At 36.5% G+C, this 16,088-nt stretch overlaps 1 protein-coding gene and 1 long non-coding RNA gene across 2 annotated transcripts in view; one reads left to right on the forward strand and one right to left on the reverse strand.

Annotated features, from left to right (window-relative positions):
• LOC141447108 (opioid-binding protein/cell adhesion molecule-like) overlaps positions 1-16,088 on the reverse strand; it is a 771,975-nt gene that overhangs the window by 483,163 nt on the left and 272,724 nt on the right. The window contains exon 2 of the mRNA XM_074114310.1: positions 13,047-13,078. The gene's annotated coding sequence lies outside the window, so the exon portion shown is untranslated. The remainder of the gene's footprint in view (positions 1-13,046; positions 13,079-16,088) is intronic.
• Positions 2,630-13,504, forward strand: LOC141447109 (uncharacterized). The gene is made up of 2 exons (XR_012454147.1): positions 2,630-3,844; positions 13,312-13,504. It is a non-coding gene; the product is annotated as an uncharacterized lncRNA (long non-coding RNA).

Consider the following 16,088-nt stretch of genomic DNA (forward strand, 5'->3'; position numbering starts at 1 on the left):
TTCGCATTCTAAGAGAACTATCTATCATCTGAACCTGACGCTTTATTTAATTTACATAAATTAATACTTTCAATAAGCTCCATTCTAATGTAATGTCCTAAATCTAAAAAGGGGGTGACTTTTAGACGAGAGAATGGGAGGAAAAGTAACTTTCTCAGAGTAAGTTGTCTGCAAGGAAGCCGAAATATCAATAAAATAATTGAAACATATAGAAAAAGTGACCTCTAAAAGTAAGGTTTTCATTTGTTTAACTATTTATTTGTTTATTGTGTTTTTGATTGTTTTAGCGCATTAACCATTATAGTTTGCGAAAGCTGGGAATAACCAATACGTCAGAGTCATAAATATTCGTACACCTGCAATTTATTCAGAAAACATACACAAAATTGGAGTTAAAAAATAAAAAATAAAACGCTTTGCCCAACAATTGTTTTATTAACATCATATCAATTGAAATTTTACCATTTAACGTCTTTTAAAAATGAATAAATATTTAATATACAAAAAACGTACATATGGGTTACGAAAAAACAATATGTATCAAAAGTATTCGTACACAACTATATGAAAATTACACATTTATAACAAAAACAATATCTTTTAGGAATTAATATTTTGTTGACCCCCCTTTAGCCTTTATTACACATTCCAAGCGCCGTGGCATGGAATCTACTAATTTTTGTGTGACTGAAGCGGGGGATTTGATTCCATTCTTCCAAGATTGTGTCCTTTAAGTCTTGCAAATTAGTTGATGGACGTTCGCGTACTTTTCTTTTTAAGTACCCCCAAACATGCTTAATTGGATTGATGCCAGGTGATTGCGGAGGTGTCACCAACCACTTTGGAACGTTGTGAATGATCCACATTTTAGATTTCCATGCGGTGTGCTTAGGGATCATTGTCTTGTAGGAAAATAAAATTTTGCCCAATTCCTAATTTTCTTGCACTAGAGTGAAGATTCCTTCTCAGAATGTTTATACAGGGTGTCCCAAGCTATATGGATAACGACTTTTTCTCGGAAACTAAGATAGCTAGAAAAAAACTAAAAAATACGTGTTCCCTTAGTTTTTTGTTAGGAATCCAAATTTACTTTGTAAATTTTTTTCGGTGCTTCCAGAAGCGAGATACAGGCACCAACTTCATTTTCTCAAATGGAAAGGTGCTGTTTTTATTTCAAAAATAGATTCCTCTATTTTTTTAAAGAAAAATTTACTTGAACGGTTTTTTTCTGTGAGCGATATTTTAGAAGTTATGAATGAAAACATGATTCTTATAATAAACGTCAAAATGATAATATTTTAACGGTTTTTTGATTAAATAAGAAGAAAAGTACTATTTTATTATAAATTTTACTCCTCATTAATATTACAGATCGTGCTCGAACTGGCCTCCACCATTAGAGATGCATAGACATGCTGTTTCTTGCTAATTGTCCCTTGCTGCCAAAGAAATAGATTCGGCTTTAACCGAGTTACAAGTATCTATTATTCTCTGCTTTAGTTCATCTACAGATGCAATCCCGCCTTGATTCTGATGCACCTAGATTTAGAAATGCTTTTTGATAGCCCTTCAAATTTCCTATCGAGATATCTCTTTACATGCCTGATGGTGTTATATCCATCACGGAGGCTATTCAGTGGCCACCTCTCTCACCGGATTTGACACCTATGGACTATTTCCTTTGAGGATACTAGAAAAACAAGGTGATTATTCATAACTTTTTTCTTTCTTTCTTTATTTCTGCTTATCGAAAAGCATTTCTAAATCTAGGTGCATCAGAATCAAGCCCGGATTGCATCTGTCGATAAACTAAAGCAGAGAATAATAGATACCTGTAACTCGGTTAAAGCCGAAACTATATCTTTGGCAGTAAGGGGCAATTGGCAGGAAAGTGCATGTCTATGCATCTCTAATGGTGGAAGCCATTTCGAGCATGATCTGTAATATTAATGAGGAGTGAAATTTATACTAAAATAGTACTTTTCTTCTTATTTAATCAAAAAACCGTTATAATATTATCATTTTGACATTTCTTATAAGAATCATGTTTTCATTCATAACTTCTAAAATATCGCTCACAGAAAAAAACCGTTCAAGTAAATTTTTCTTTAAAAAAACAGAGGAATCTATTTCTGAAATAAAAACCGCACCTTCCCATTTGAGAAAATGAAGTTGGTGCCTGTATCTCGCTTCTGGAAGCACCGAAAAAAAATTTCAAAGTAAATTTGGATTCCTAACAAAAAACTAAGGGAACACGTATTTTTTTGTTTTTTTCTAACTATCTTAGTTTCCGAGAAAAAGTCGTTATCCATATAGCTTGGGACACCCTGTATACTTCACATGATCCATAATAGCATCAATAAACTCAAGAAAGCCTACACCACCGGCACTCACACACCCCCAAACCATGACTGATTTGCCACCATATTTTACCGTTGGAATGAGATTCTTAACATTCATGGCATCATTTTTCCTCCTCCATACTTTTTGGTTTCCTCGGGTACAAAATAATTCTAATTTAGACTCATCAGTAAAAATCACTCGATTCCAGAAATCAGGGGGGTTGTTTATATTCTCTTTAGCAACTTCTAATCGTTTCTTTTAATTAGCATTACTGATGTAACTTTTTTTTCCGAGCCCTTCTTCCATGTAAATCATTTCTTTTCAAACACCTTCTAATTGTGCATGAACTTACTTGTCTTCCAGTTTCAGAATAATATTCATCCCCCAATTTCGGAGCACTAATTTTTGGATTTTTTTTAACTTTTCTCACTATGACCCTTTCATCGTGCACACTTAATTTTCTTGGACGTCCACAACGTTCTTTAGAAATAAATGTCTTCCTCTGTCGATAAAGTCTTTAACCGTAGTATGGGGCCTATTCACAATTTTACCGATTTCTCGGAGCGATCGACACTCATTGTAAAGACGAATAATAATCCGCCGTTCTGAGTCGGAAGTTTCTTTTGATTTGCGCCCCATTTTAATTTTTTTTTTTTGTCTAGTTTTAACGTACTTGCTAATTGTATGTATTCGACATAAACTGAAAGTTAAAACCTGACATCTTATCGGCAAGATAATATTAAAGGATTACAGTCAAGTCCACTGTACGAATACTTTTGACCCCCATCCGTTTACTTGTTTACTGTAAATTGAAAACATAATCAATTGATGAATGAATTCAAATTATAATCAAGCTTCATTTTGTTCGGCTTGGATCACATTTAACATAAAAAGTCATTATTGGAATTATACACAGGGAAAAAAAGGTATTAATTGAAAGATATGCTGGTGTACGAATATTTATGACTCTGACTGTATATCTGTATTAACAGCTATTGTTAGATTTAAGACTCTGTAAATATATCGGGGAATTATTGTTGGAATAGTTCTTAAGCAAAAGACTGATCTTATTGAACAACTATTTATAATGATACCAAAAAAAAACCTCACGTAAAATGAATAAACTATAAAAATTGATAGATAAAAAGAAATCACTTGAAGTGAAGAAATTCATTAAGTGAAATCCTTCCTCGAGATTTATGAGCACGATAAATATAAAATATGATAGGCCAGTTTTACTCATCAACGTCTAAAGTTGTTTATTTGCCTTAACTCTACTGTTATACATGACCCATTCAACGAAGTGTTGTTGTTATTCATCAACAACTTCAAAACAAGGCCAGAAGTATAAAGTTAGCTTCTAAAGTTTTACATAATAACGCAAACAACTACCACCAAGTGTTAACAAAATTTCTCAGCATTTTACAGTATTCTGTAGCGTACGCCACATCTCTGGGAACAGCGATACCTCTTCTATTTTTCAGTTCATCTAACTTGGAAGGTAAGACCATCCACTTTGCAAGTTCAATATAATTGCTTGATGTTTTGTTTTTGAAAAGCCCAGGAAATGTCTATAAATATGTGCTTAATTATAAATAGTTCCCTAAACCTCCTCATTGATGGCCGTGGCCTTTTACACGGTCATCTTGGAGAATGGACACCATCACCAAACAGACTTACTCTTGCAATAGACAGACTAACAAAATTCTGCACTAAGTGAAAAATACGAATAAACCACGATAAAGCTAACGCTGTACTATTTCAGACACTCTGATCCCGTGGTCTACCCACGTTAGGTACTTAGGGCTAACTTTAGACAACAAATTGACTTTCACTACGCACGTTCAGGGACAAAGTAAACGCAGGCAAACTGGACTACAAGACTATTATTTCCTCTACTCTCACGTGACTCCAAAATGACTGTGGACCAACTAACTACTCCTTTACAAAGGGAGACATTAGGCTGATATTGCTCTACGCCTGCTCCGCCTGGAGCCTGGACTTGTAGTAGCAACATAAAGAAACTTCAGGATAACGTAAAACAAATTTCTGAGACTCGCAACAGACTCTCCACGACGCACTAGAATTGACTCACTCCACGAGACTGCATCCATTATCCCCCGGTACACTCTTATATCCAAAATCGTCTGCCCAAACTCCTGACCATCCTAGACTGTCATCCTAATCCACTCTGCCGCGGTCATAGCCTCCTACAGATCCTTCTACAACATACAGGACACAGAAGCCTAAAGCATATCCTACTATAACTCTCCACACTAGCTGCAGGTTTTTCCTCCCTTTTTTTCCCTGCATTCCTATCCTTTCTCTTTCTTCACTAGATTAGGAGGTTGAAATGTATTCTTCTTCTATAAATAGTTATAATGCACCTTAAAGGAATTAATTAATGTTCAAGATAAATGTAACAATTATTCATTGAGAAAAGACTGATTTTAAACTCATTTCCTCTCGTTGCTTCAAATTTTCTCCAAAAATTGTTCAACACTGAACAATTTTCACGAACCTTATTTTCAAAAACAGAAAATTGATTCCAAATTTTCTAAAGTAATCATTGTGACAGACACGCAGTTGAGCGCCCTTTTTCAAATTCTCGCGTTTTAGATTCTGGCTAGTTTCAAATACCTTATTTCGACAGATTGGCACAAGATTTACGACTTACAAATAGTTAATTCGCCAGTGAGAGCTTTTAGATAAAAAATAGTTTTGTAAAGAAGAAAAGCTAACAAACGGCCATTGCGGGGACCTTTAGTAGTGCCCCTGCTGCTACGATGCAGGTACTGCAGGGATTGCTTTCGCTTCAGTTATACAGCAGGAAACAAGGGTCAGTGCTTCTAAACTGGCAAGTGATGGGCAATGGAGGTTCATTAGTTCTCCGATTGGCCATATAAGGTTGATCCTGGGCTGTTCTATACACAGTTTTGGGGCTCAATTTCAAGGTGTTCTTCAGATCTAGGAAAGAAACTGGATGGAACAGTGCCGGAAGGAAGGAATGTGGTTCTCGGATAGCTCCAAGATGGCCTGTGGTACTGGGGTTGGAGTGTATGGGGTTAAACCTGAGATACTCATTGAGAGTTCTCTAGGGAGATACTCCAACCGAAGTCTCCGCAATTAAAGCTTAGGCTGAGGAAAACCTACGAGTGGATCTTAGAAATAAAGAGATTTGCATCTTTTCAAACAGTCAAACTGCACGGAAGGCCCTTACTTCCTTCAGAACTATCTCTTCTCTGGTTTTTTGAATGTAAAAATGCCTTGGAATAACTCGCTAGGCACAATAAAGTTCGGTTGGAATAGGTTCGCAGGTCATGTGGGGGATCAAGGGAGAACGAAACAGCTGATCAACTGGACAGGATGGAGCTAACACTCCTTTCATTGGCCCAGAACCTGCCCTGGAGATTACAAAGCGTGTGGTTCTCAAAGACTGAATTTGGAGAGAACATGAAAAGAACTGGATGATGTTCGCTGGGGGGTCAAACACAGCAAGAGTATGATGCCTTGGCTGTGTAAACAAAGAGCCGAAGGGACCCTGTGTTTGGGTAGAAATTAGATTACTCTAATCACAGGCCAATTCACGCGGTATGGTAGGTTCAAGAAGGATCTGAACAAGGTGGAGCTTACTAGCTGGGAACCGTTGTGTCAGGAAGAGGAGGAAACGGCCTCTCATCTGCTGTTCGATTGCGTTGCAATCGAGTGGTTGCGCTATGAAACCTTTAGCTCTTTGAGACCAAAAGAGATAGTAGAGCAAAAAGTACTAGGAGGGAAAGCCCTCAACCTCTTTAGCAGGGGAGGTTTCTTCTACTAGATCCAAAGAGGAAGGCACAATAAACCTCTTTTGGCTGTATCGGAGCAAAGTTCCCGTTTTGCGTTTCGCTTTTTAATCGTAATCGTAACTACCGCGAAAACCTAAAGAAAAGACAGAAAAAAGTTTAATTTAAAAGAACATTCTAGAAAGTTTTATTGAACCGCAAAACAAAATCTAGAAAGCTGAATTTAACTGCAAACAAAAACTCTGCATATTAAGGAAAATTAGTGAATTGAACTATATTTGGTATTTAACTTGGGTTTTCTAAAATAGTTTTCTTAAAACTTTTTACTACAATTTTAGACCACTTAACTTTTAACAATGGACTTTCAACAATTTTTAACACAGTAACTAAAATTACTTTTAAGAAAAAACCTTCTTAAATGGTAATCAACATTTTCATTCAAGAAAACTCATTTTCTTAAAAGTTAAATGCAAGGATGCTTAAGAAAATGCTGTTGAATGTATACCTAAAATGTTATAGCCAAGTTTTATTGACCGAAGATGAAGCTTTTGTTCTATCTTTATTGTTATACAGAGCGAGCGAAAAAAGACTAAGAAGAAAACTAATTTCACGCTAATCTTATCATTTTATTTTATTATTATTTTCTTTATGAATTTTAAATATTATTTACTCTTGGGCACAAATATTGTAATCAATATCTAGGTACTGTGAAATCTTTTTTCCATTTAAAGACATGATGGTTACTAAACAGCTGTCTCTAATAAAGACAAGAGCAATTTCTTTTGAGGGGCCATCAAAATATATCTATTTATTATTGTCATTTTGAAAGGGTCTGTTTGCGTTCATTTTTCTGAACACCCAACGGGAACGAAGTAAAGAAAAGTAAAAGATTTTAGTGACATTGAGGTAGTGCCTCCTCTTCGGCTGTTCGGAGAATAAGAAGCCTAAAAGCTTCAGTTCCTGACGTAGTTCCTTCAGAGCTCCTGAAGATGGTTGTCCGGCAGAATCCTGAAAGGTATCTGAACATGTTTAAGAAGATAGACACCTTTAGCGTTCACTGGAAAGCTTGCGAGACTGTCCCCGATTGATCAAGACAAAGGGGACACAGATCAGCTGGTAACGTGGAAGACCCTCATCGCCGCAAGCTCAAATTAAGCTAGACCATGTTCTAGAGGACTGTACGCAGCTAGATGTCCGAAGAATGTCTTTGGTTGTCTAGAAAACTGACTTCATTGTGAATCGAAACAAATCTACTTATTGCAGGACCGGGTTAAGAAAACGTTGTGTCAAAACTAGCAACCAATAGACCTCCGTCTAATGTTCGATAATAAGATGGAGTTTCATGCGATCAGCCGGGCAGCCAATAAATTCACCTCAAAAACTGCATTAACCCTCCATCGGGCGCATATGTTTGTAATGTTTCGGAAACGAATGAAAAATTTCAGTCTAAAGTTTTTCTTTAAAAAACAAAAAACTCGGTAAAGTGGAAGAGAACAATAATGTGACTAGAAAAATCAGTCATCCCTAATTTTGAGGTGCACATTTATGAATGAATGTGTGAGATGGTTTATTAGCATTATCCAAGAAAAAGTTTTTACGTATTGATGCTCTGCCTATGTTCAGAAGTGCGAAAGAATGACCATGAACCATCTCCGAACGTTTCTGTCCGACGTTGTCACCAACTATACCAGGCAAACGCCATAAAATATTATGGCTCCCTCGTCTAACACTAGAAGTAGGTTTTTTATCCGACAATTTGGTTACTTTAACTGTACATGCGCACTCAAAATCATCCGCATCTTGATCTTCTAAAAATTAAAAAAAAAAAGCTTGTTTAGTGTCCGAATCCCCTTCTCTTTCTCCTATTCAATATTATTCAACAAAAGACACTCGTTGCAAAAATAGTCAATAAGTAGAAAACTGTCTTTTAAATGATAATATTGTACTTTGTAACAGTTTTTGGTAAAAAAAACTTGAAAAATTTCAATACCCAAAGAATAAGACCGCGCAACTAATCTGACAGATTACGCGGACGCTAAGTAACACCACAAAACTCACAAGAGAGAAACACCAACAGGCTGTTCGGTTAGAAGAAGGTAAAAGAGGAAGCTACTGAGGGCCATGGCTCATTCTAAGAAATACCTGAGTTGCTATCAATAAGAAAATGCCCCTTCATCTCACAGATTAAATGCACCCGATGGAGGGTTAATTAGAGAAAGGCTAATCGCCAATTTGTGTGGCTAGCCCTTTTGTCGAGCAAGCGATGGTTATTGTTATCGACGGTTCAGTTTGCTCACTTGTACGGTGCTGAATTATGGCGGAAACATAACATACAACAAACAGATTCACTGAATACGCGTTGCACAGGTGCAAAGGCTGGCTGCATTATGGATCGCCTCTCGCAGAGTTAGGCCATTATTATCGATACTAACAAAGGGATTCATGTTCACGCTCTAGTTCCATCCTAGGTCATCCAGCCTACCTTACCGTCCTTTCGATCAATTCCTTGAGATGTGGAAATAATTAATCTAAGTTTTGCTGGATCAGACATACCTGTACAACTTTCTACACTACTCTGTACATATGCAGACGACACAGCCATACTAGCTACAAGTACACATCATTCATCAGCTTCATACAAATTACAGAGACACTTACATAAAATAGAATCCTGGGCAAAGAAGTGGCGGATTAAAATGAACTCACAGAAATGTCAGCATGCCACGTTTACTCTCCGGCGGGGCTCCTGTCCACCTGTCCTCTTCAACAGCAATCCTCTTCCTTATAAAGATCTGGTGCGCTACCTTGGGCTCTACATAAACAAGCGACTCACGTGGAACCCACACACTAGACTTAAAAGACATGCAATGACAAAACGTGCGAAACTACTTTACAGACTACTTGGACGACGCTCCAAATTACCCATTGAACTCAAACGCTTAATGTACAGTACTATCCTCAAATCTATGTGGACTTACGGACTAGAGCTGTGAGGTTCAGCCAAACCTACAAACATACGGACAGTACAAGACATTTCAATCAAAACTACTCCGACAGATAGTTGACGCTCCTTTCTACGGTGACTAACCTCACTCTTCACAACGACCTCAACATTCCCTTCATTGACCAACTCACCAAGACTAAATACCAAAAATTCCATACTACTCTCTCGACTAGCTCTAATCCTCTTGTACAGTCTCTCGCTTCCTCTGGCATCTCTAATACTCCTCGCCGACTGAATCGCCAGTGGCCCCGCGACTTCCTTGTTGTCTGAAGCACTAAATCTCTCCTCTCTCCTACTCATATCCTCCTCTTCACATTCCCCTCTCTCCTGTAGAGAGTGCTACCGCAGGGTAGCTTCTCTCCTCCTGCTCTCCTCCCGCACCAGTTCAACTCATTCACCTCCTATTTACTTATTGTATATACAGACTTATTTATACAGATTGTAAATTACAAAATAAAATTTAAAAAAAAAATTGCTGGATATTTAAGTTGTATTTCTTTTTCCTACAAGAGAACTTTTACAACTGATAAGATAGCTTGAGATAAAAACAAATAAAATAAGGAAAAAAATAAATTAAAAACTGAATTTTCCGAACAATAAGTGGCTTTGATTAACGATGGTGCGATTTTTATTTCAAATGCTTAAGGATTTTGGAAAGATACAGATAGATATAAGTGGAAATACTTAGTTTAGCGGAACTAAAATAAAAGGAGACCCTTAAATAATTTCTAATGAGCGGCCATTATTCTCGTTGAAGAGTGCAAATATCAAGAGAATAGTAAAAACTCTTCAAATGTTAAGTGATGGACAAGGCTGTAAGTTCAGAGTCGTGCTAGGAGTAGTTAGAAGTTTTACCGCAGAAGAGGAAGACAGTTTTAACGTCAAGGGAGTTATCAGAAAGGACCTAGCCACCATGAACGCCACAAAACTTCCCCTCTATTCCAGTGCTTTAGGAGTAGTAACATAAAGTGGATTAGAGCGGACAGAAAAAGGGCCATTTGAAACCATCCGTCCACCCGGCGTCCTCTCGAGGTAACACATCTCCCGCATTTGACCATTCCCTCTCACCCTAAGGCGGTATATCCTTTAAAGTTCTCTCTAGTTTGGTTTGAAACGAGCCCATAAGGGGGAGAGGCCCCTTGGTAGGTGGCGGGCCGGGGGGCTTGAAGGAGGTAGAAACAGTGGCTAAAACTAGAGCCACTTCGTTTTGGGTCTCTTCTTTAATTGTACCACTTTTTACGGTCGGTAAAGCTTTTTGTGGTCACTGTGGACCGCCAGTACAACGACAGGGCTTGTAGAACAAGTTTTCTCATTTTATTACCATTTTGTAACGCACCCTTCTTCCTCCAAAAAAAACCAACCCCCCACTCCAGCGCTTTTTATTATTAAGCTTTCCTCTAATCATACAAAAAAAATACTCAGCATCATAAAAGAAAAGAATTGTAGTAGAATAAACTTTAATGAAACCAATCAAATGCTATAACCTACCTACTATAAAACTTCTGAAACAATGGCTAAATGATAAAACTTTACCAATAATGATAACTTAAGATTTTTTCCTAAGACTTAGAAAAATAAACTATATCAATGCAATAATTTTGTCTTGAATTTAATTTTGCTACAACCATTGATTGCAACTAAAAACTAGTAAAAAAAAAGTAAAAGTAATCGCCTATTTTTTCAGGCGGCGCTTAACGTCCAACTACTCAAATTAGGTGTCGTGGACAGAGGGGATTAGCAAACATACTTTTCTGTAAATTTCTCATATTAAACATTAAATAAAATACAAGGCTTAAGACCGGGAATCGAACCCAGTATCATAATACTGTAAAGTTTTTGTCCTTTTACTAAAAACTTTAACTACAACTAGTGACTGCCACTGGTTATTAAATAATAAGTGGGCTCGATAAGTAATAAAACTCGCTAAAATTATAAGTAACCTGATTTACGAGAATTAACACATTAACACTTCCTAGCAACTATCGCTACTCCTTACATCTACCATTTACAACAGTCACAACAGTTTACTGTTACTTACTCACTACGTTACACCACAAAACTGTTCCACGACTGACCACTGGTCCGCACTGCACCGAATTGCACTAGTCTCAGCTGCACTAACAAAGCTCTACTCACTAACTGACTAACTGCCCAACTGGCTAACTCTGAAGCACTCCGCAACACTGACTCTCTCAAACTGTCACTCACTAACCGGCTCATCGACTAACCGGGTAACAGCCCAATTCCGACTCTCCAACTCTTACTGACTCCAACTGTGTCTGCCTCACTCCAACTGCGACTGCCCCACTCCAACTCCGACTGTCTCACACCCACCTGCGACTCACTGACTGGGAAAACACACACTGCCCCCACCCCAACTGGGGCCGCTCCTTTGGCTTTTACACAGTGGTGGACCGTTATAGGCTTCGGTCACTAAACTCCCAGAACAGTCTAGCCCCTTTCTTCTCCGGCTCAGGTAAAGTCTGGCATTTTGTTTACGCAGAGGTGGACCGTTATAGTCTTCGGTCACTCAACTCCCAGAACAATCTAGGCCTTTCTTCTCTGGCTCAGGTCAACTTCGTTACAATACATATTAGCTTTGCGGGTCTCACCTCTAACCGCTCGGCTACGGTGGCCTTTGCCACTAATTTACCTCTTTCTAAAATTAGCGAAATACGGTACTTTCATATTAGTATTGTATTTTTACATTTAGTAATTAATATCTTAAAATATTACTAAAGAAGGTATACCTTCAGTGATTATCGTTAACTGAATTTCAGGTAGGTTATAAATACATAAGTTAGATGCTCTTGATACTGTGATTCATAATTGTACCATTGTTTCGCTATTTTGAAAAAGCGTTCATCATACTTATGAAATCATGGTTTGATCTGGACATACCCAGTTAAAAATTCCATCAACACCGCTGCAAACAACAATGGCGTGAACGTAAATGAAGTTAGATATGTTAAGATTAAAATTATGATTAGATTATCGGGGCGGAACCTACGCCCAACGGCACCGCAACCGCAAGAGGCTTATTGTGCCTTCCCCTTTGGATCTAGTAGACGAAACCTCCCCTACTAAGGAGGTTGAGGACTTGCCCTACTAGTTCTTTTTGCGCTACCATCTCCTTTGGTCACAAAGATCCAAACATTTAATGAACAGCAAGTGAGAGGCCATTTCCTCCTCATCCTGACACTATCTGCACAACGGTTAAGAGCTAATAAGCACCCTCCTTGTACAAGATGACTATGCGCTATGTGTTCTATGTAAATGTATTGGGGTGTAACAATATACATATGTTGCTCATGTTCATGTTGTTAAGGCTGGGATACCCGCAGGGATGACAAGTACCCTGCAGAAGAAGTGGCTAAGCTATGTTAATAAGATTGATGCTAAGGGAAGGGATTAGCTATGAGGTTAGCGTATTGGATTCCGTTAGCGGAGGTCACGGGTTCAAATGCAGCTGCAGACCTTTGTATTTTCTCTTTCTTGTAATTTCTTATAGTTGTATATCGTTGTCTGTCCGGAGTCCAGCAGTGCACTGAAAAAAAGCCCCCGTTCGCCAATAAACTCAGATGTTGACGCGCCTTAAATCATTAGAAGAAAATAATAATAATCTGAAAGTTCAAACAGATTAGAAAAGTCTTAACAGAAATGTCTGAGAGAAATAGGCTATTTTTCTTCCTTTGACTGAAAATAACATTTTTTAAGAAGACTGTTGGAAATATTGAACTCTTATAAAGAATTTTTATTCAAAATTAATAACAAAATAATCTTAGAGTAATATATATATAAATATAAAAGTTCTGATAAAATAATATTAGATTCGCTAGTAGTAAGTTATTCGTTTAATCTGATTAAATTATATTTAAATTTTATGAATCTCATTACTCAATAATTTTATCACTTACCTCAGTGAAGTAGCGAAAGCAGCTTTAAGCCCCTGAAAAATTAAAGCAAACAAATTAATATTACCAGTCTGTAATACAAACATAATTTCATTAAAATATGTAAATTAACAAAAAAAAAAAAATATATATATAAGATTAGAAGTTTAAGAGCGCATCCAGTTTAGGAATTGACGATTTTTGGGGTACAGACGCAAAAAATTCATTTTAAACACCCTTGTATAATAAAAATGTATACTTTAAAAACTGACAAAAATTAATGTTACAGGAATGAAAAGAAAAGACAATTAAGGAAAAGGCCATTGAATCTAAGAGACAACAAGATGCTTTCGGCACTTACAAGACTCTTATCTCCTGCAGGAGTGGTAAGGGAAGCTGCAGAACAACTAGGAAGAATATAATAAAAAATGCATGAACTTAAAAAAAAAAAAGCTGTTATTCGTTTTCATTCAATAAATTGGCAGTTGTTGGCACTTAAATATATGCCCGTTCAGACAGTGCTTTAGTATCTTTTTATAAAACTTCCTTAAAATAATAATACTAATTTATATACAAAATACAAAAAAAGAAAAAAGAATAATTCGTATTTTGAGTGAAGCGAATTGTGTGTATGGAAAGAGCCAAGGTTGTTACTCTTCAATTTAGTTCAAATTTTCACTGATAGGTTTCACTACTGTAGGTTAAAAATAAGTTGACGCGTTCAACTGAATGGCCGTTCATCTGAATGGGCCACAGTAGCCCGAAATAATCCAAAAAGAAAATCATTGATCGAAAAAAGCTTTCACAAAACAGCTCCTGCTTTTAAATCCATTACGAAATTTTCTGGATTTGACTTAGATGAAAAAAGGAACATTCTTTAATCAGCATAAAGGTTTTTTTACGTAATTCTGTAAGGCCAGAATGAAATATCGAACCTTAATCTAGTAGATTTTACCACGTTTTTTTAAAGACCTATTTCTTAGTTTAAATATTTTCTCCTCGAAAATGAGTACAGTTTGTAACACTAAAAATTGAAGTATTACCTGTGTTATTATTCATGTATAACTAAGCAAGTCTCAGATCCTTACTATATCGGTTCGCTAGTCAAATACATTATGTAATCAACTACGAGGTATGTTCAAAAAATAAGGTGAATTTTCAAATTTCGCGGGCTACGTACATTCGAATTTCGATTGTCTTTTTTTTTTATGTTGGTACACTTGTCTCGAACATATTTTCAAAGTTGTGGCTACATAGCATGTTTAGTTTGTATGTTAGAGGCATAAATAAGACAAGTGTTTTGCGAGTTCGGCGATTTTCTTCTGTCGAAAAAAATGGATCAACGAATTTGAATCAAATTTTGTGTAAAAAATGGAATTAAGTGCTCAAAAACACTTGAAATGTTGACAGTGGCGTACGGTGAGAGTACACTGTGTCAAAAAAATGTTTACAAGTGGTACAAGCTTTTCACAGAAGGTCGAGAAGATGTGAATGACGACGCTCGCCCTGGACGCCCCAGCACATCAACAACCGATGAAAATGTTGAGAAGAATCGTCGAATCACAATTAGAGAAGTTGCTGAGGTTGTCGGCATATCGGTTGGCACATGTCCTGCAATTTTTTCGGAAATTTTGGGCATGAAGCGTGTGGTAGCGAAGTTCTTTCCAAAATTGCTGAATTTTGATCAAAAAAACCGTCGCATGAGCATCGCTCAGGAATTGTTGAATGACATTATCATGTCTCAGCCACCGTATTCACCAGATTTGGCGCCCTGCGTATTTTTTCCTGTTCCCATGATTGAAGAGACCCATGAAAGGACGGAGATTTGCGACGATTGAGGAGATAAAAACCGAATCGCTGAGAGAGCTCAAGGACATACCAAAAAGTGCATATCAGAACTGTTCCGAGGATTGGAAAAAACGCTGGCACATATGTATTATATCTGAGGGGGACCACTTTGAAGGAGACAAAATAAAAATCGATGAATAAATAAATATTTTTTAAGAAAAATGAAAATTCACCTTATTTTTTGAACACACCTCGTACTTAGTTCCAAATTAATTTGATCTTCGAAAGGAAAAATAAAAATACTGTGCTATTTACAAGTTTACGTGTAAAATGGGGACCAGAACCTTCTCAGAGTCTCTGTTTAAGAGACTCTGGCCTACTATAGGTCAATTTTTACGTGAAACCATGTTAAGTATCTGGTTCTAGTACTGCTTTTTTTTTTATTGGCTAATGCTGTTCAGCTTCTTCCATTTTATTGGCTAGTGCTGGTTCAGCATTACTTAATGCTGTTAAAGAATTTATTCGAATCTAATGCTAACTTTAAGTAGAAATTTAAAAACAAAAAATCGCAAATTGTGACGTAGAGAGCAACAATTCCAACAATCCGTTATCTATTGCTTAATTAAGGTACCCTACTTACGATTCTTTGAATGCAATTAAAATAAATAAATAAATATAATTGGGCATTTCGCTACTTAATGGCTGAAATGTGTTCTCTGTATCGTCAGGAAAAAATATAAAGGTTATTTAAAGAGTATAATAAAAGCAACCTTTGAAATCCAAATTTTCGTAGTAAACGGTTATTTAGAAACTGTTTCACATAAAAAATAAAAAATAAATAAATAAATAAATAAATAAAAAATGAAAATTACAAAATGGTCGTTACGTTGAAAAAAAATATTATGAATAATTAATTCAAACACCATTTATGCTACTGTACGTATTTCATGAGGTGTTAGAAGTGTGTACAGGAATGTGGTATGTATTATGCCACTTTTTCAAAGATTATTTCGCTGCATAATGCACGTTTAGTGAAAAAGGTTTGCATTATTTATAATAAATTTTGCCTCTTTTAATAAAGTGTTTATTTGCAAAAATAAAATAAAATAAATAATGACCAAATAGATCCACGCAAGATACATAACCTATCCACTATGTTGATGCCAAACCTACCAATTGCACGTAGAGACACGATTTATTATCTATAATTTTTAACCAATTAAGATGTCAAACAGAATAAAGAACAAAAATTAAAAAAATAAAATAAAAAAAAATAGA

The sequence above is a fragment of the Rhodnius prolixus genome, unplaced genomic scaffold, assembly GCF_049639745.1.
Source record: "Rhodnius prolixus isolate KJV_2025 unplaced genomic scaffold, Rpr scaffold_7, whole genome shotgun sequence".
Classification (NCBI taxonomy): domain Eukaryota; kingdom Metazoa; phylum Arthropoda; class Insecta; order Hemiptera; family Reduviidae; genus Rhodnius; species Rhodnius prolixus.